We start from the raw sequence: 20,083 nt of genomic DNA, 5'->3' as shown, positions 1-20,083 counted from the left end.
TACACCATGTCCTTCCAGTCACAAATTTAATGTCAGTCTTTAGTTTCTTGGATTTCACTGTGTTCTCACTTCATATCAAATTATATCAATCACTTTATTGTGGTATCCTGTTCCCGACAGGCTGATAAACAGTGTTAACTGTGACAGTCGGTGCAAAATGTCACTCTATCAGTCATATTCAGCCGGTGTTCACAAACGCCCACATTTGATCAGAAATCTTAAACAGACACACAACTCGTGTTACTTTTTCATTTATTTTAAGTTAATTTCAATGATTTTAAGCAATTTTAATGTCTCTGAAAAAGCATCTCATGACTTTTAGTTTGTTATTCATTCAAGCTGCTATGAAGATTGAGATTCACATTAGATCGCATTGACATTCATACATTATAAGTCTCAATAGTAGAAATATGTTCAATTATGACACTTTATTGATATGTTTCTATTTTTTCTTCAAAATATAAAAAGATAGATCATGAACATTCCATTGAAATATACTTTATACAGTTCTTGATGAGTTGTTCTTTGTTTTACAACATTTCAAAAATAAAATCCGGCATAAGTCACAACCAGATAATCCAGTGACCACCTCTTCGCCCCATTCACTCTCCTACTTAGACCGCAGTACAATGGACTAGTACTTAAGTCTGTTTTAGACAGTTTGATAGCTTCTAAAATGAATATGTCTTCATCTTTGGATGCATAATGATACTATGTACTGTTAGTTCAACGTATATTGGGTATGACTTTGTTTTAATCATTATATTTCTAATTAAAATAAGATATATGATATATGTTAGAAAAATGTAGTTAGTATGATAACATTGATAACAACTCTGTTATTATTAATTTGTAAAATAAAATATTTTTCAATTAGTGTGATTGCTAAGTCACTCTATGGAAAACCATAAAGCCACTACACATTGCAATCATCTAAACTGATGACAGAATATCTGTGTCTCAGGGAGCATACAGTAAGTGTCTATCAGTGGCATTCGTGGTGCAGATTGCATACCGTGTCCTCAATTTAAAAAAGAAAAACAGAAAAACATATTAAACATAAACGAGCATATAAAGAAAATGGTTACCATTGAGTATGTGTCATCCAAGGACCACATGACACTTTCCCAACACCTGCAGATGACATGTCCACATACATAATAGTCATTGTCACAACAGTTGCACCTCCTTACCATGTAAAGCAAATTTGTTCTTTTGGTTACGGTGAGTGTTTCTACATGAAATTTATAACATTTTTAACAGATTGTAAAAATAAAACAGACTTAGCACTCTCAACATTGTAGCTCATTCTCTTCAAACGTGTCTAAATCAAATGGCAGTATTATGCATTGGAAAAGGAAAGACATCTTTTTCAGCCTGGCATTGGCAGAGCAGCCACAACGTAGAGAATGAAGGAAATAAAGACTGTAACCATGAAAAAGAAAAAGAGGAAAAGACACTACTTGGCCATAAAAACAAAAACAGCTGGGTGAAGCACAAGGTTTTTGCAAGTGTGCGCACCATTGGAGGAAGTTTACCTCTGAAATATTCATAAACATCTTTGTGACCATCAAAGCCATAGTAGCTCAATGCCTTCCAAAATGGGAACTGAAATTGTGAGTTTTAAAAAGATACGGGACCAAAAAAGAAATCCCATGGACCATTTAATGCAAATAGACAAAAGTTCTAGACCCTGTAAAACCAGTGTAGACTCGACAGAATTTTTGAACGACTTCTACAGTCTACATCACACCACTGAGTCTCATATTCTGGTGAGCCTCCAACTGCAATGTACTAGGAATGGACAAAGAACCGTGCAGCTGCCTGAGCTAAGCCCTGGACCAGCAGGGCCTGAAACTCACTTGGAATACCAAGACAAGGATGAGGGGCTTAGAGAGCACTCAACAGTGACATTAGTTTTTACTTATTACATCATTATCAATCTCCCCTTGGTGGACACTGGTATTTCTCACCCTTTCGTTCCCACTTTCTGACATCATTTTGGAAGCTCTGGGTCTTTTTGATTGGTACTCACATGACTGTGCTGTTTGCTGTAATAAGCTGCCAACTAGCCAGCTGGATGACGATAACCATGGTAAGTGACGAATGCAAAGACCTGACCATCTAAAAAAACGAAGACGAGCTACCTCTACACACTCATGCTGACACTGTGAGTGTGAGTAGTTTTCAGTTGCCTCTTGGAGGAAGACGTTTCTGCTCTACAACACGGCACAGTGTTTATAGTTATCAGGACTGGATTCATGACAAACAATGATAGGAGGCTAAGGGAATATGTCAAGACTCTGTTCCCCCCCTTGAGAGATTATCAAGTCATAATGCATGCGTTTTTACACATCACTGTGAGGTGTTCACATTATCGTCGTCTATATACTAGGATTTTTTTTTATCTTAGAAAGAAAATAGCAAAACACCTACATCCAAGCACATCATTGACACACCTGAGTCCTTAAAACCACACAAATTTTGGAATGGCAGTTGGTTCCATGCAAACCTGATATCTCCGACTATTTGCCAATATAGTATCTTTCGTACTGTTATTGGTCTTTATTGGATAACCTACACATCTACTCCCATGTTTCTATGAATGGAACAGAATTGCCTATCCTAGCAAAATCCTGCCATGGGACATCCAAGGCCTTTATAAATCTCTAACACTGAGATTTTAAAGATACTCCAAGGACTCAAGGTTCTCCATTTGACCTGCTACAATCTTGTGACAACTACTGTATTATTGCCAAAGAAAAAAGCAAACTATGAGTAGTATTCAAGCTGTCAAAGTTGTGGTATGGAGTGCTGCTGTTTTAGAACTGCTGCTGCTCTTGCTGCTGCTGCTACGTAAGTTGTGCAAATGAATCAAGGAGGAAAACATGGACCTAACAAAAAAAACGAAGAACATCCCAGGAAAGAAAGCCTTTGCGCAGGTGCTATAGGCAAAGTCTTGAATGACCACTGTTGACTTAGAAGAGTTAAAAAATATACTGCTCAGTGCATTAGAAAATAAAACAGTGACAGAAAAGGTCAAAAACACTGGAATGACGAATGTAGGGCAGTAGTAGCAGAGAGATTTCATCAAACAAAACATAGTTCAGGGTGTACTTTGCAAACATACATGTTTCAATATTCACATTTTTTTTAACTTTTCAAAACAAAATATAGCTCTTCTCTTTCATTATAATCTTTTTTAAAACATTAATTGCATATAACATTTTTTTAATTAATTTTATATATATTTTTTTTGTATCTCTAGCACCCTTGTCTTCAACTAAGGGCTTGCAGAAAAGACAGTCATGCAAAGTAGTCATGCTGGTAAACAAAGTTACAAAAATGCATTATCTTTTTTCTCCATTTGTTTATCTCATCGTCCATCCTCCATCATCCCTATGTCTTTGTAGGTGCAGTCTGTCATTGCTCATTGTCTTTCAGAAAACATTTTCTCAGTGCTTGTGGGGTAAACAGCTTTGCACACCCCTTATAACAGATTATTTGCTCTCCGTATTTTTATAGGACTTTGACTCCATTTCTTGATGCCAAATACTCAAATCACATTTGCATCTGACTCTTTTTTTTCTGTCATTCTGGACTTTTTTTCTGCTCAGAAATCTCCTCCAAAGTAATGGAGAGCTGTGGATTTGTTTATCAAAATATAGATTTGTTCTCTTTGTACACTTCCGCATTTGCTCTACTCTTGGTCCACGTCTTCTGGTTTAACTCTTCGCGTAAGGGTCCCCGAAATGGGCCATCTTTATCTTGACACCGACTTGCCCGTGAAGTCGTTCACAACAAGGGCAAGGGAGAGATGGGGCAGTGTGAGTCCAGGGAGTCCTGTGCCTTGACTGGCAGTGACGGCCTTTGTGTTGAGGGGAAATATTTATCTGATTGGTCCCTTTCAAAATAACATTGAAATTACCACCACTGGAGAGTGAATTAAAAACAGTTCTTGTAGTGGTATGGTCTTATTTGTCATTCAGGAAGGCTGCTATCCCTTGATCGATGAGGACTTCACCTCTCTTTACTCCCCATGGCTGAATGCTGAGTCAGTCAGACATGGGAAAAATATTCTATATGTGCAAATCAGGATAGGGATAGTGGCAGTTAAATAGGTAAGTTCTATTAGGGCAATGAATTGTAGGGCAAGTATAAAACTCACCCTTAATGGAATATTTCCTCAATCTACAATACATTAAAGAAGGTCATTCAGCAAGTGCATGCTACAGGACCTTTGGGCAAGCCCATGTCGGTACATGAGAGATAAAGACAAGTCTTTTCTCACTATTTTGTTGCAGTGACTGTTTCAGGTGAGTATAAATGTACAGTAAATGCCATATGTGACATGTTTGAGCAGATGCTACATGTGCTTTGTTTACATGTGCTTCACACTTGGTATAGTTTGTAGTTTTTTTTTTATATCAGTGCTGTGAGGAGGGCAGTGTTTCAGTCAGATAAAAGTTAATGGAAGACATAGATTCAGTGGCAAACATACTATACACGTGCTAAGCTTGAACAAGGGACCATATGGGTGTAATATATATATGTATACATATATACATATCAATATATATATATATATACACATAGGGTCCCCCAAATGGGCCATATATATGTATATATATTTATGAATATATATATAAAATATATATGTGTGAATGCCAGGTGTTTTAATGAGTAAGACCAATCCTTTGTCTCTCGTGTACTCGTTTTTTGTTTTTTTAACTGGAAAAGGAACCCAAGAGGAAAATGACATCTAAAAGATCCCGTGAATGCATAAATTCCTCTCTCTGTGAACGGTTGATGAGTTAAGTCAAGTTATTTCCCAGCCAACAAATGCTACAATATGTTAGCAGAGATGCTACATTGTTCATTCAGTCCCGTTGAAGACGTGGTTTTTTTGTTTGTTTGTTTTGTTTTTTCAGAAACTCAAAGTTGCTCAGTTGTTCAGTACTGTAGACAGCACTGAGTTGGTCTTCATACAAGATGGCGAGTATTAGTGTCAGAGAGATGTCATCTGGAATGTGAACTAAGGAGTCCTTTTTTCTCCCAAAGTGTGTAAGTGCAATGCTCAGTCAGTTTGCCAAAGGAAAGGAAAAGAAAAGGTCAGTCAGACAGCTGTCAAAAGTGTGGTCGGAGTTCCGAGAGGCTGCTTTGGTAACAATGTGAGGAGCAGACCATATGATTTTTTAATTCATGATTAACCTCTGGTCTCTCTTGTCACCCCAAAGATCTCCTTTAAACTGTCCATCCGTGTCACACCTGTCGTTATGTGGCTCCCGCCGCAAATTTGTGTTTACCGGTTATGGACTCTTCATTAGAGAGAGGGGGAATGCTAGAAACTTAACACTGTAAAGAAAAGAACGGAAAGCCATTAATATCAGGTCCACAGAGTTTGTGAGCATGCACAGTAAAACGTTATAAACAGACTGATTAATTTATAAAAGTGCTTAACTGATATAAACCAGTCATTGTTTTTCTTGTTCTCATATTCTGAATGTCAATAATAGGGACTTTTGTAATCCAGGTTATTAATTCTATTAATATTATGTAGAATAGGAAAATAATCAAGGATTGCTATTACCTGTAAACTGCAGGTTAACAGTGTCAGAATGAGGTTCACACATTTAAACTGTAATGACATCTACAACAAGCTACAAAAAAACAGTCTGTCTCATAGATGTGTACAGACAGTAACTTTGCATATAACTTAAGTTCTGCAACTCTGCACATAAAAACATGAGTGTGGAGGTTGCTATTTTTAGAACATTCCTGTGAAGTCCCATTCTGACAAATTGCATTCTGCATTTGTGATGTTAGCCGGATCTCCTCCGTTGTGTCAAAGGAACAGGGACAATGTCGCAAGGAGCCAAATATGGCGAACAGGATGGGTGGTGAGCAAAGACTGTGTCATTGCGGCACGCACCACAGTTCTCTAGTAGTCACTGAATATATTACTCTGGGGTTTATGGTGAAATCACAGATGCAGAGTGCAAGTACAAAGTGGACGTATAGGAAGCAAACTAAAATGACAGCATTGCTGGGTGTGGTCCAGAGCTGCACAAGGAGATAAAATCAGTGAGATTTAAGGTGGGATAGATTTTGCTTATTATGGGCAGAGTTGCTGTACTTTTTTGTAATCACGCATTTATAATTTATACTCAAGTATCGGTGACGATAAAAATGACAGCTGACATTATTTTAAAAAAAAAACAACAGACTGAATGAAACTTGCTGCCAGCCAAGTGACCAACTTTGCAAAGTTGCTCTTCAACTTTCAGTGAACATAGCAGTCATTGTTACATGAGTGAGTTATGCACAGAACATTTCAAAGTGAGAAGGATTAGGGAGACTCTAATCAGTTCGTCACTAGTCTGTAAGTGTGTGTGTGTGCAAACATTTTCATTTGAATGACATGTATACTTCACGGAAAAAGACATTTTGACACATGGACACATAGAAACAAACATACTGAATGCCATTGTTTGACGTTTTCACATCCACAAAAGAATTATTGGACTTCAGATTGTGAGACTGTGGCATTACTCCCAGACACAGTTCCAGGGGTTTAACACCTACCCTTAAGCTACACTTGAAAACACAGGTACTAATTCCAGAAAATGCTTGCCAACAACACCGCACTATAAAGTTCATTCATTTAACAATTCTCGCAAATTTCGTGATGCCATTAAACATCTTTCAAGAGATAAAACACTTCTGTTGTGGTCACACCAGCAAACATTAATGTACAATACAATTATCCATTGCTGAAGCTGTATAAGCTCTTCCTGTGTGTCCTTCATCTCTTCATTGTACTTGCTTCTTCTATCAGTATCCAGTAGAAAGGTGCAGACAAAAAAACAAACAAACCCAAAAAAACACAGCACAGTTCATAACTAGCAAAAGTCACTTTTGCAGTAAATGTAGCTTACAAGCTTAAAATTACTGCTCAGTACATCTTAATTTAACCGAGACATGAAGTGAAGTCACTGAATTCTGTTAATATCAATAAAGTATTTTTTTTAGATGTATTAAATGCAGACATATAACCATTACTGTATATGACTCTGTCCTGTTGTCAAGTGAGAGTTCCTATGTATGACTATAAATACATTAGCCACTATTGGACAGTAAACAATATTATTTGTCTGGTCATAAATTATACTTTAATATCTTTTTCCTCAATTTAGTACAGTTATGTTTGCAGACATCTTCCACAGCCTTAGACTCATACTTTGTGTATTGCCCAAAAATACACAAAAACACAAAATACACAGTGCACAAAGTTGAAGGAGAATGAGATTCGTTGTTATTGCTTTGTTTTCTTTTTTTCATTTTGATAGATATCGCAATAATATTGTTATTGTGAAAATCTGACATTGTGACAGCCTCATTTAGGATCTGATGTTTTGGGGACAAAATATGCAGTTCTGACAGTGTCTTCGTCTTATTCACTCATTTCCACACAACATAGCTACAAAGCTATAAATATGGCATAAGTAAAATAAAACTACAAGAAATATCTTTAACATTACACAAATAACAAATACAGGTGTCTTTGACATTATTCCTATGTTCTTATATTGCTCCAGCACTTTATAAATGTAAATATTACTGCCTGATTTGTTTAAAGGGTGGTGTAAGCATTATTTTAATCTGTACATTAGTTATAAATCTGATCCTTAGGGCAAATTCAAGAAACAGTTTGGCTAATTCTTCCCCCGTTGTGGATTGACATCATTTGTTTTATTCTGCTATGTCCAAGACTTTGAGATTTTATTCACTCATCATCCACTTAATGGCCACTACAAGTTAGTCTAACTATCTTGTTATGCACAATAGTGACACACACAGGCTTTTAACTGAATTCACAGTTTCACTTCCACCCTTCTCAGAGCTAAAGTTCAGCTTCATTCTCTTCCTTTCTAGAAGATTTTTACAGTACAGTTCAACATATTTTCCCACAAAGCTGCACATTTATCAAATGTTTTTTTTATACATTAGTCGTGATCACTGAAATATTCATACTCATTGTACGTTTATATCGAATAACATAAAGCACATGTACTCAAATCAGTTCTTATCAAAGCAAATACCAAATATACACTCTGAACCTTCTTTCAAGCCATCATTACAGGTCACTGGATAATTACATAGATTAAAAAAAACTAATCATGTGATAACAGTAAAGCAAAAGATAATAAAAAAAAATATGCAAACATACCTCAAAAGTAATTATTTATAACTGGAAACCAAGTTTGTGCATGGGACTTTTAGGATTTTTAGGGAAAGCCAAACATCACTTTACATGCATATGAGATCAGAATCAGTGGTTATGGAATTTATTGCCCTCCCCTCATATTGTATATATACATAGGTTGTGGCTTTAATGTATATGTAGATACAGATATGTACATATTTAATAATAACCAGTGACCTATTAAGCATTACATCAAAGGTCTAGCTAGTTAAATCTAACTTTAAGTTAAGCCTACTGGGGCCTCATAGAGGCACTTACAGCATACTGCCTGTTTCGTTGGGTGCTTTGGAGGATTCTACGTTATTTGCATTTGCCACAACTACTCCTTTCTCTTTTTACTCAACATATAGTCAGTCGATTCAGAGGCAATACAAACTGAATATAAACAAATACAGTACTCTTATAGTGTTAATGTTAGGATAAGGTTGTGTGAGGTGTGGTACTCCCCTCATTCGCTGTTAATCAGTTAAAGCATTCGAGCAAAACAATCCCCTGCAGACACTGTAAATGATGGATGGACATGTTCTTTTACTGTAACACAAAATTTACATTGTACACAAAGTTGCATAACATCTGAAGTCAAAGCATCTGCAAACTATAACATCCAAAATGGGGATGTTATAGATTGCGTAGACATTCTATGATAATACAGTACAGTAAGTGAGCACAAAAAAGGTTTAATGAGCACTGAGAAGCGATGCGAGCAAACCTTATAGTCCAAAAGATTTGCTCGTGTGGACTAAGAACATCTGTGAGCATGTGATCTAGACCAATCAGTGATTCATTTCATTCACAAAAGACTTCTCTGCAGGATAAATTAATTGAAAAACCTATCCCAGAGTTTTCCTATCTTAACTGTACAAGTTCAGTTTGACATTTTACATCAAGGATCTATCAAAAATGCTTTCATTCACAGGAGAACTAAATCTCGGCATGCGGTTTCAGATATTTTCAGACAACACTAAAATGTTGTAATTTTCTGACATCATAATCATGAAGTGAATCAACCTACAACTACTTTGGTCTGAAAATATATGTGATGGCCTTCAAAACCAGCAACAGATGAAGCCAGGCAAGCATTACTTCTTACAGTGCCTGAATGTCAAAATCTATCCTAAGACAGACACTAAAACATCATTCGACAACAGATTCAAGCAAAACATTCAAGTGATGTCACAGCTTTCATGTAAACACTGCATATCTAGGTTCACAAATATATGGGGTCTGGAAGCATGTGGATAGTAAGACTTCAAAACAAGTATGGAAATACTTTCCTTCTACAATCGTCTGTAAAAACTAGTTCTGAAGCATTTTGTTTTTTTATTTTTTTTCTCTCTTCAGTCTTTGTTCCTGTTGGTCAAGAATCTTATGAACAATTTACAACATTGTATTCTTTTAATAGTTATTTTAGACAACCAGTGGCATTAAAATGTCATTTCTTGCCATGAAATACACAGTATTCATGAAAAAAATACAAAATCATTAAAAAACTAAAGCGATTTAAAATGACAGCCTGGACATCAAAAAGTCTATATACTGGCTTGAAATAAAACAAGAAAAATGGCTCGTGTCATCTGAATAACTTTTGTACATTTACAGCTGGTACAGCTAAATCAAAGATAATGAGGAGATTGCCTGCTAAGTCTGTGCGTGTTTTAGATTAAAAATATATCTGTGTATTTACATATGTATGTGCACAGCATGTTTTCCAGCATTAAAGTAATGTTGCATGTTTATTGCATTCGTGAATGTGTCACTATTTTTAAATCTTATTTTTTTGCTTTTGATTGAGATTGCTGAAGGTAAAACTATAGCGACAGCTCACCTAAACATGATTGTTTATTTGAAATTATTAAAGAAAATGTCAAAAAAAAAACCTTCAAAGCATAAATGGTGAGGAAGAAATTAATTAGATTTAGAAAAAAGGAAGAGGCAAGTTTGATTAAGTGGTCCAGTGTTTTCATTGTATACTTGTTTTGTAATATTATCTGTTTCTGATGCCGACACACAAGCTTCAAGAGTGAGTAAATTAACAATGATTGTTAGTAAAGTGCTTGCATTTGATTTAACTGTATAGTTAATTAAGTCCATATCTGACATTGTACATTTGTTCAAATTTTCTTGTTTATAAATACTTTGCATTTACATTTCTATAAAACGTTTTAGACCTACAAGTGCATATTTCATTTATATCACTGTCCTGATTATACTTCAAAGGCCGACTCAGTCATTTGCTACCATAAAACAGAAGATTTTGCTCCTTTGCCAAAGGCCATTTCACAATAACTAGTTAGCATGTGTTGAGCCAAGCAGTCCCGCTTACACAAGCAAAGTTAATAATCAATTATATATAGATATTTGAATGGTAAAATTTCTCACATATCGCCTTTTACTATAATATGTTATTAAAAAAGCTTAAAAAAAAGACCTTGTGAATGTCTGCCTTACTGGTATAAGGATTTGGCTGACATGTGGGTAGATTTAAGTTTTAGATTTTGCTGTTACGTGGCGATTATGTGACAGTGCATGTGAAGAAATATTACAAAGCAATGCAAAATGATCCAGTGGAACAGAAAAATTATTGGGGAAATAAATGATCTTCTACAGGGAAGTAAATGCGGAAAGCAAAAAAATCTGATTTTTTAAGCTTTTTTTAAAATCTTAAGTTAATCATAAGCATAAGCTTCTTAATGCAATTTTTTCAAATCATTTAAAGTGTCTAATGAAACAATACTTTTCTTTGTGACTATGTATATTAGACATCTAGAATAACAACAATATCAAGTGGATCAAGTGAATGTGCAAGCATCTAACAAAGGATTAGACAACAAGACAATGATCCTATGTATTGGCTCCTAACAGCAATATAATATAAGAAACTATTATTTTCAAGAGACATGTTCAGCCTCAGAATTAGATAGCTCTTTTGGTACAATAAAACGCATATTACTTTCATTTGTTTCTGATTTTGTTGACATCCCCTAACTTTGCTGTGTAAACTATCAGCATAAAGTGCCCAATGACGTCACAATAAGATGCAAAATGAATTTAGTGTTAATTGAGACTTACATAGGATACGTTTTTTTTCCCCATTGTGGATTGCTTACGCTGCGCTGTGTTCACTCGCTATATATTTACAGAAAATAAAAATCTGTTCAGTAAAATTTAATCTACAAATTATTTTTTCAATGTCTTTGGCTAGATAAACTAAATTACACAATATGGACAAAAGTACTAAGCCACTTACATATAACACTTACTGGAGCTGCTTGACTATGACTATGACTTGACCATTTTTGTGCTGATGTTAATACCAGAGAAGCTTTGGAGGTTATTGACCTTTATGTGTGACCCTGCTTTGTGACCATACGCAATACCACATTACAACAAAACAACTTACAGTTGATTATGGACTATCTTGGAGGGAAGACCTTTCACTGACTCACTTATTGCAAAGGTGGCACCCTATTACAGTATAACAGTTACATTTTTTAGAAGTGGAAAAAAGTCTCTTGAATGAGAGGTGAAATGTCTTAAAAATTGCTTAAAAAATATGAAGGATTTCATCCAGCTGTGGCAATGGGACACCTGAAACACCTGAATTCAAAGATTAAGAGATGTGGCTCAGTAATTTTGTTCATATCGTGTATCTTGTTCCGTGATTATTTCACTGTAAGAGTGTTAGGAGTCTAAGTTAGTTTGGTCCAGAATGCGCAAAAATGTTCATCTGAAAATGTAACTGAGCACATTTCTATAATACCTTCTTAATGCATGGCACTATTTTATTCACTAAGCAGCCCCAATCAGTTTTACATTACTTGTAATTATTTAAATAACCACGTATCTTTAAAGCTAAATTTTGCATTTAACTCCACCTAACATGCTTCATAAACCATTGGATTCACAAGACAAGATCTCATTCTTTCTACATTCGAGCTCATTGTATGTTATTGCTATTGTATTTGCATGGCGTACAATGCAAATGGAGGCTTCAACGTAATTGGTCCATGGCTAATCTGCTGCATCTCTTATCAGCCAATCATTAACACAATTTCTGCTACAAAATGGAGGGGATGGGGGAACGACAGCGCCGCAGAGGTCCTGGAGCCTCATAGGTCTCAAAAGGCGGGCTAGTAATAGGAGCGAGTCGCAGTGCAGACCCAGTCATTCCCGATATGTTATTAAGACTGCGAGATTTTTCATAGCCGGTTGCTTTAAGACAATAAATATAATAATAAATCAGTTTAATAAATTGTTCGTATTTTTTTATGTCATGTGCGAATAAATGGAAAGAAAATCAGTGAAATGTTTACAGATAATATGAAAAATTCCCATATGCAGATGGTTTTTTATGAAGGTTTCATAATTTTGAAACATGAACATGAGGTTGAAGATGTTAAAAGAAGGAATTAAAAAATAAGAACCACAAAAGTGAAGAGAAAAGAAAATGAAGGATAATAAATGAAAATCATAAAGACGTATAAAGGACAGACAGACAGAGACAAGACAAACAAGACAAGACAAGAAAATGCGAGTTATGATATGCCTTTTTTTCCTCAAAAAACATAAACGCAAAAGATTTGTAGATATTAAAAAATTTAACAGCAATAAACAGGCCATTGCATAAATTACCCAACACCTTGTGAACGGTAACGTCCGATGTTCAGGTAATTTGGACAACTATTTGGCCAAAACCGCACAGTTTAACACAAACACACAACAGCAAATACTCTGATATCACTGACACATTGTAGTTGACCACACGAAGTTTATGTGGAATCATGAATTGCCTTGCATTATGCTTTGTTAGCAGCCCATTTTGTATTTACTTGGTATGAACTTCAAATGGCCAAAACAAAAATGTCCTCTCAGCCACATTTAAATCACTTTGTACCCTCGGTGATCACATCCTGTTGTGAGTGACTATTGAGTCACTTTCTATTTTGATCACAGTGGGAAATGTCACATTACAAAGAAGTTCATTTAAAACTCTTTCCAGCTACAAAAGTACCTTTAAATTATAATGCATGAAACTTTGCATTTTGCATTTAGCTTAACATATAGCCAATTCATCTAAGAATGAGCACACCGGCCTATGTTTCCTTTCCCACTGTATTTTTGGTCCAAAACACTTCATGCATATATTGAGCCCTCCTTGTAGGAAGCAGCCACAAACAAGGTTGTGTTGTGCTCACAGTGTTGTTGCATCAGCTGTAGTGAAAGGCCCCATTGTTAGATAGCAGCTATCTGCTCTAACAATGACTGACTGACTTATAATGGGTGGAGTTTTATACATTTACTAGCAATGTGCTCATGTTAGCTGAAATCAATGTAATGCTCTAACACTGTGATGCTGGAGCAGAGTTTGTGGTTTCTGTACACTTAAGTTATGTATGTAAATTTTTGTCAAACACCATCCACCATAAGGCCGCAGTCAGACAACAAAGAACACCCACTGATCCAGCGTGACACCCTTTGAGTCTTCCTGTTGCAATGGAAAAATATGACAATATTCAGGGTCAAAGTGGCCAATTCTACCACTCTAGATAACCAACCTTAAATAAAAGTATTTCTTTTTTTTTACTCAAACACTTTAGTCAGATTGCAGCTCAGTGACATATTGATGATGCATATTTGGCGTAACATCCCACAAACACTTGAAAAGCTGCCTGGCAAATCTGGTGCTGCTTCATTCTCAAGTTAAGTTAGAGGAATGTTTTTCTCATACCACGCAAATGCATCAAGACAAACTGTCAGTTTTCATCAAGTGGCAGCCATGTATAGAAAGACTGCTGACTGAGTACAACACGGGAGGAGAAAAAACAAACAAACCTGTTTTGTTGTTGGAACTGAACAACGCTTGATAGTGTACTTTTAGAGTGAGAGTTGAAGATCAAAACTCAAACATCTCTGCTTATTTATTCTTAATATTGTTTAACAGTTAAAATAGTCAAATTGAAATAATCTGAAGGTGCCTTTCCTATAGCTAACAAACAAAGATCTTTATATGACATAATGTATGCTTGAAATCCAACATGATTTTAAGTTTAATGTTCAGACTCACACCTAAGAAAAGATGATTTCTTTTCTTTATAAAGGGAAATAGAATAGTCATAATTGTGAAGACTTAGAAAAATTGTAAAGGCTCAATATTAGGCAACTTCTAATTTGCAGTAATTTGAATTAATGTTCTGAAGATCTGAGGTATGATTTATGGGGGTTCACAAAAAAGAATCTTTTATAAGAACTTTTAACAAAAGACGAGGGTTTGATTTAAGTCACAAATTCCTTCCAGTATTTTCTATATATTGTTAAAAATCACAGAGCAGCATGCTAAGTGTTCCACTCTGCTCACGTAATAGCTATGTTTCATATACACTCACTCACTTTATTAGGTACACATTTTCAACCATTAATTAGGGCAATTATCTAGCTAGCCAATCACATGTCAGCAAATCAGTGCTTTTAGGTTTGTAGGATTTTGTTGTTGGTCCCAGTGACTTAGCACCAAGCCGGTCTGATTTCAGAAACTGCTGATACTGGGATTTTCCCACACAGACACCTCTTGAGTTTACAGAGAACGGTCCAAAAGAGCAAAAATATCTATTGAGCTGCATGTCTCTGGGTGCCTTGTTGATGCCAGAGGACAATGATCAGACTGCTTCAGATGACAGGAAGGGAACAGCATCCAATAAACACTTGCGACAACTGAGGTATGCAGAAGAGCATCTCTGAAAGCAGATGGACTACAGTGGCAGAAGGATAAAATGGGTGCCATTCCCGTCAGCTAAGAACGGGAAACCGAGGCTATGATTGCCACAGACTCACTAAAATTGGACAACAGGAGATTGGAAAAACATTGTCTGACCTGAGTCTCGATTCCATTTGGATGATAGGGTCACAATTTGGTGTAAACTGCATGAACCCATGAATGGTTCAAGTGCTGGTTGTGTAATAGTGCTGGGGATATTTAGTTGTCCATCCCTTTATGAACATGGTCAGAAGTGTACCAATTTTCTGATTGCTGCTTCCAGCAGGATAACGCACAATGTCACAAATCTCAAATAATCTCAGTGGTTTCTTCAGCATCACAATGAGCACCTTTGGGATGTTGTAGAAAAGGAGATTTTCACCATGGATGTCCAAGAGAAATATCCAGCAACTGCTGATCATAAAATCATCATCATCATCAAACTCAACCAGCAAGGGGTCCAACCCGGTATTAGCAAGATGTACCTAATAAAGTGGCCCGTGAGTGTATATTGAAATAAAGTTGGTAATGGTGGTCTTCTTAATTTCTGGCTTTAATATGATCTCTTTGACATTTAATAAACTGATTTCTTCAATCAAGCTTTTTAATGTGATTCGTAACACTTGCCGAATGACATATCAGTAAAAATGGAAATTGAGAGATAGAAAAGCAGTTCTCATTTGCTGATTATATGAAAGGTGAAAGTGATAGAGAGCGATGAGATCAGGTGGTAACATGGTTGTGATGGTTGTTTAGCATTAGTTTGCTTTTGTCACATACAGACTTTGTTTAAAAAAATCCAAGAAGAAGAAATATTGTGAAATGAAAATAAAAAAAGTTAATCATGTCTTGGCCACTGCAGTCTCTCACAGTCTGCTCTCCTCCTCTCTGGGCTATCTGCTGCATTTACAACAACAATCATCTGTGATTTGGTGCTCTGGGATTCTCTATCAAGGGAAACGGTGAGTCTGGCTGTCACTGTATTCAGTGATGACATAATTCCTGCCCAAAGTCACACTTAATTTACACTATAGAGGGAGTATGTACCTACCTAGAGTCAGACTTTAGTTACACTTGCACTGCAGTGGCGGCCTGGGGATGGGATGGAGAATGAGTGTTAATCACACAAGGAGAAGACTATGTCGAGGGAAGACACAGAGGAACAGAGACAGCACTGCAAATATTGTTGCCAGACTGTTTACCAAGCACATAATCATGTGAAATTAAGACTGACTCAAAAAATAGCCTTAAAAAACACACTGTGAAGGCAATAACCTGTTTTCTATCACTTTTTATAGCTTCAATGACTGTTTGATTCTTTTCTAAGAATGGCCACTTACACACTGGATCATTCTTACATGGTATAAATTGCCTGTTAAAGATTGTATGATCTCCTGTTACCAATAATTAAATGTATTGATTTGGTCATGACCATTACTGAAGCCACAATATGTGCATACACTACATACAGCTCCTACTATATCTTCTAGAGAAGATATAACATCCAGCTGTATCCTACATACTCTAGTTTGTAGCATGTAGGTCAGACCTATGCAGTTCATGTCAAACCCAATTAATATTTTATGTCCCTGCTTCTTGTACATATACGTGAATATACGTTGTGCATATATGTGTATCGGTAAAAATCTGGCTCAGAGAGAATATTTGCAGAGCATGATGGGGGAAACACAGTAAGACACACACAGTGGTATTGTTACAAATATCAGATCATGCATGGCAATGTAGAGCGAGTTTTACATACTGTGTCAACCGTAAAGAGAACACATGAGAGGACTGACAAGTGTTACCACATAAAACACACTTTCACACAGGTTATAGGAAAAGGCTTTGAGGAGTTACTTTTAGAGTTAGCGTGTCGCTCTGGTAATGACTGCGAGCACAGACAGAAACAACAGACAGGCTGTGGTGGCTTGAAAAATATTTTTGCCAACAGTTAACTTTAATCTGTGTCAAAATTAACAATATTAAACAATGGGGTAAAAAAGGAGCAGATGAAATGTCAATGAAGAGCATTTCTTTCCTGTAAACCTCAGCATCGTATCTGTTTAAAGTCTCTAAATAAATTATATACTTATCCTTCCATGAAAATGCAGCAGATTTACTGCACATAGTACGGATTTGCTAATAAGTATTAAAAAATCTAACACCAATTACCCAACACCTCGTGAACGGTAACGTCCGATGTTCAGGTAATTTGGACAACTATTTGGCCAAAATCGAACAGTTTAACACAAACACACAACAGCAAATACTCTGATATCACTGATACATTGTAGTTGAACACATGAAGTTTAAACAATCTTACACCACCAGTGAATTTATGTGGAATCATGAATTGCCTTGCATTATGCTTTGTTAGCAGCCCATTTTGTATTTACTTGGTATGAACTTCAAATGGCCAAAACAAAAATGTCCTCTCAGCCACATTTAAATCACTTTGTACCCTCGGTGATCACATCCTGTTGTGAGTGACTATTGAGTCACTTTCTATTTTGATCACAGTGGGAAATGTCACATTACAAAGAAGTTCATTTAAAACTCTTTCCAGCTACAAAAGTACCTTTAAATTATAATGCATGAAACTTTGCATTTTGCATTTAGCTTAACATATAGCCAATTCATCTAAGAATGAGCACACTGGCCTATGTTTCCTTTCCCACTGTATTTTTGGTTCAAAACACTTCATGTAGATATTGAGCCCTCCTTGTAGGAAGCAGCCACAAACAAGGTTGTGTTGTGCTCACAGTGTTGTTGCATCAGCTGTAGTGAAAGGCCCCATTGTTAGATAGCAGCTATCTGCTCTAACAATGACTGACTGACTTATAATGGGTGGAGTTTTATACATTTACTAGCAATGTGCTCATGTTAGCTGAAATCAATGTAATGCTCTACAGATTTACTGCACATAGTACGGATTTGCTAATAAGTAGTGAACGTTTTGGCCAAATATGCTCTTGAGAATGCCTTTAACCAGCGAGATTTGCACCACTTTTCTGTTAATTCGTTCCGCTGTTTTGTTGGCAGTTTTGTTTGTCACTCCGATTCAGAAAAGACGAATCACAGGTGATGGTGAAACTCAAAGGGGATCACAGGAAGAACGCGAGGGAAGTCACAAAACACAAAACAACAAAAAGAACTTGTACAAAACACAATATCAGGAGAAAAACAAACCAAAACAAAATATAGAATACAGCAAAATATAATTAAAATTAACATAAATCAACTCAATCCACACACATACACCTCGAAACAATAAAGCATTCAAATAAATACTTCTTTTTTTTTTTCTACAAAACTGCTGGATATCACATCACAGTAATACTTAATAAAAGATGCACACAGCGTGTTAGAAACACAGAACAGAACAAAAAAAACTCATATACATATACAGAGGAAAGAGTGTGGAGAAGAAGAGAGACAGCGGAAGAGAGAGACAGAAGCCAATATAAACTCCTTGAAGAAGGTCTGGAGGAGTGATTTGGAGTGAGCAATCAGAGGGGGGTGATTGACCGTTTGACCTTAGTGAGCCATGCATACAGCACTGGGTGCGTAGGAAGTCAAATGGCCAACAATCCAACAAAAGAATCTGAGAAGCTAAGAAAATAAGTTGGCAAAAACACCTTATGCATATATCTACAAAATAAATCACAAATAAAGCACACAAGAATGATTTTTAGTCAGCATGAAATCCCTCTTTAAAAACAAGTGGAGAGCAGGGACCATCATAACTGTCATAAACCCAATGCTTTTTCTTCATTTTCTTGATTTTTCAAAACTTCTGATTCACAATTTTAACAGATTAGTCATGTAAGTTTGAATGCTCCTATATAGCTATCTTTTTCCCCCCAATAGGAAAGAGGTTGACATCACCTTGGCCAGGTCACTTGTCTAACACGGGGCTTATAGACATGGAATCTTGTTATCAGATACTAGAGAATCAGGTGTCAGAGAAATAAAGAAATTTATTTGGTATTTACTGTAAGCACTTAGTACAGTCTCTTCCCCCAGTGCACAAGGCTCAACATTAAAATACACACTAAAACAATAAAGACTTTTATACATCGCTTACCTACAAATTACAAGCCCTAAGCAGCATCCTAATAACCCCAGCACTTGTTTTGCTCAATGGACTCCTGATTTGTTTTAAAGAGGGATCTTTGTAGCACCTAGATTTTATATTACATATAGAAAACCATTAAAAACTGCAGCGATGTCAGCAACCTCTAACTGAAAGGCTCGGACAGCTCGAGGCTCGCTTACCTTAGACAGCATGAAGCCGCTTTTTCGGTCAACTCTGTCATAGCATTTGTCTTTCTGTCTGGTCGGTAAGTGTTTCAGTCACCAAGTGCAGCTTATGTTCCTTCTGATTTCTCCACAGTACTCATACAAAAGGTCCTAATCTTTGGACTACACTAGGCACTGAAAGCACAGTTATACGGTCAGGGGATAGTATTTCAGATCCATTACACGCTTATTTTGTAAATTAGCACTCTGTTATTATAACTGATTTATAGGTCGATTTTTTATTTGTTTGTTTTTTGATCAACCCATTCTTTAAAATGTTTGCTAGTGTTAAGCGTGCCATGTTTCACGAAGTGATATCCCCTGACACAGATGGCTCCAGTGACCCCAGTTACCTTGGGCCTTGGAAAGGTTATGTCCAGCACTGCAATCACAATGTGCTAAAGTATCAGTGCAGACCAGCTGATTAGAGATGGTGCATATGTACATGTAATTTTGCAAATCCTTGTGGCCACATCACGGCATAGCAGGGACAAATGCCACTGTTAGTGCGTACAACCAGTGTGCGAGTACATGTACATATTATATATACAGGTGTAAATAGAAAGGTGTTGTTTATAGTCAAACATTTTTTTTATAAATTGCAGTGTGCACTTCTGTTTGCCAAGGTGGAGGTCCGTGGGGTAGGGAGTAAAACACAATAGGAAGGGAAAGAACTAAATTAAGCCACACACGACAAACACAAACACAACACTCAGACGGCATTGAGAGGACAGAGACACAGTGTATAACATGTAAGAATG

At 36.4% G+C, this 20,083-nt stretch overlaps 1 protein-coding gene across 1 annotated transcript in view; it reads right to left on the bottom strand.

The window, feature by feature from the left end:
* Positions 1 to 5,308: 5,308 nt before the first annotated feature.
* Positions 5,309 to 20,083, bottom strand: part of kcnc3b (potassium voltage-gated channel, Shaw-related subfamily, member 3b) — a 48,974-nt gene continuing 34,199 nt past the window's right edge. The window contains exon 6 of the mRNA XM_039616863.1: positions 5,309 to 5,355. The gene's annotated coding sequence lies outside the window, so the exon portion shown is untranslated. The remainder of the gene's footprint in view (positions 5,356 to 20,083) is intronic.

The sequence above is a fragment of the Oreochromis aureus genome, linkage group 8 (genome assembly GCF_013358895.1).
Source record: "Oreochromis aureus strain Israel breed Guangdong linkage group 8, ZZ_aureus, whole genome shotgun sequence".
Classification (NCBI taxonomy): domain Eukaryota; kingdom Metazoa; phylum Chordata; class Actinopteri; order Cichliformes; family Cichlidae; genus Oreochromis; species Oreochromis aureus.
This window is presented reverse-complemented; position numbering and strand designations above follow the sequence as displayed.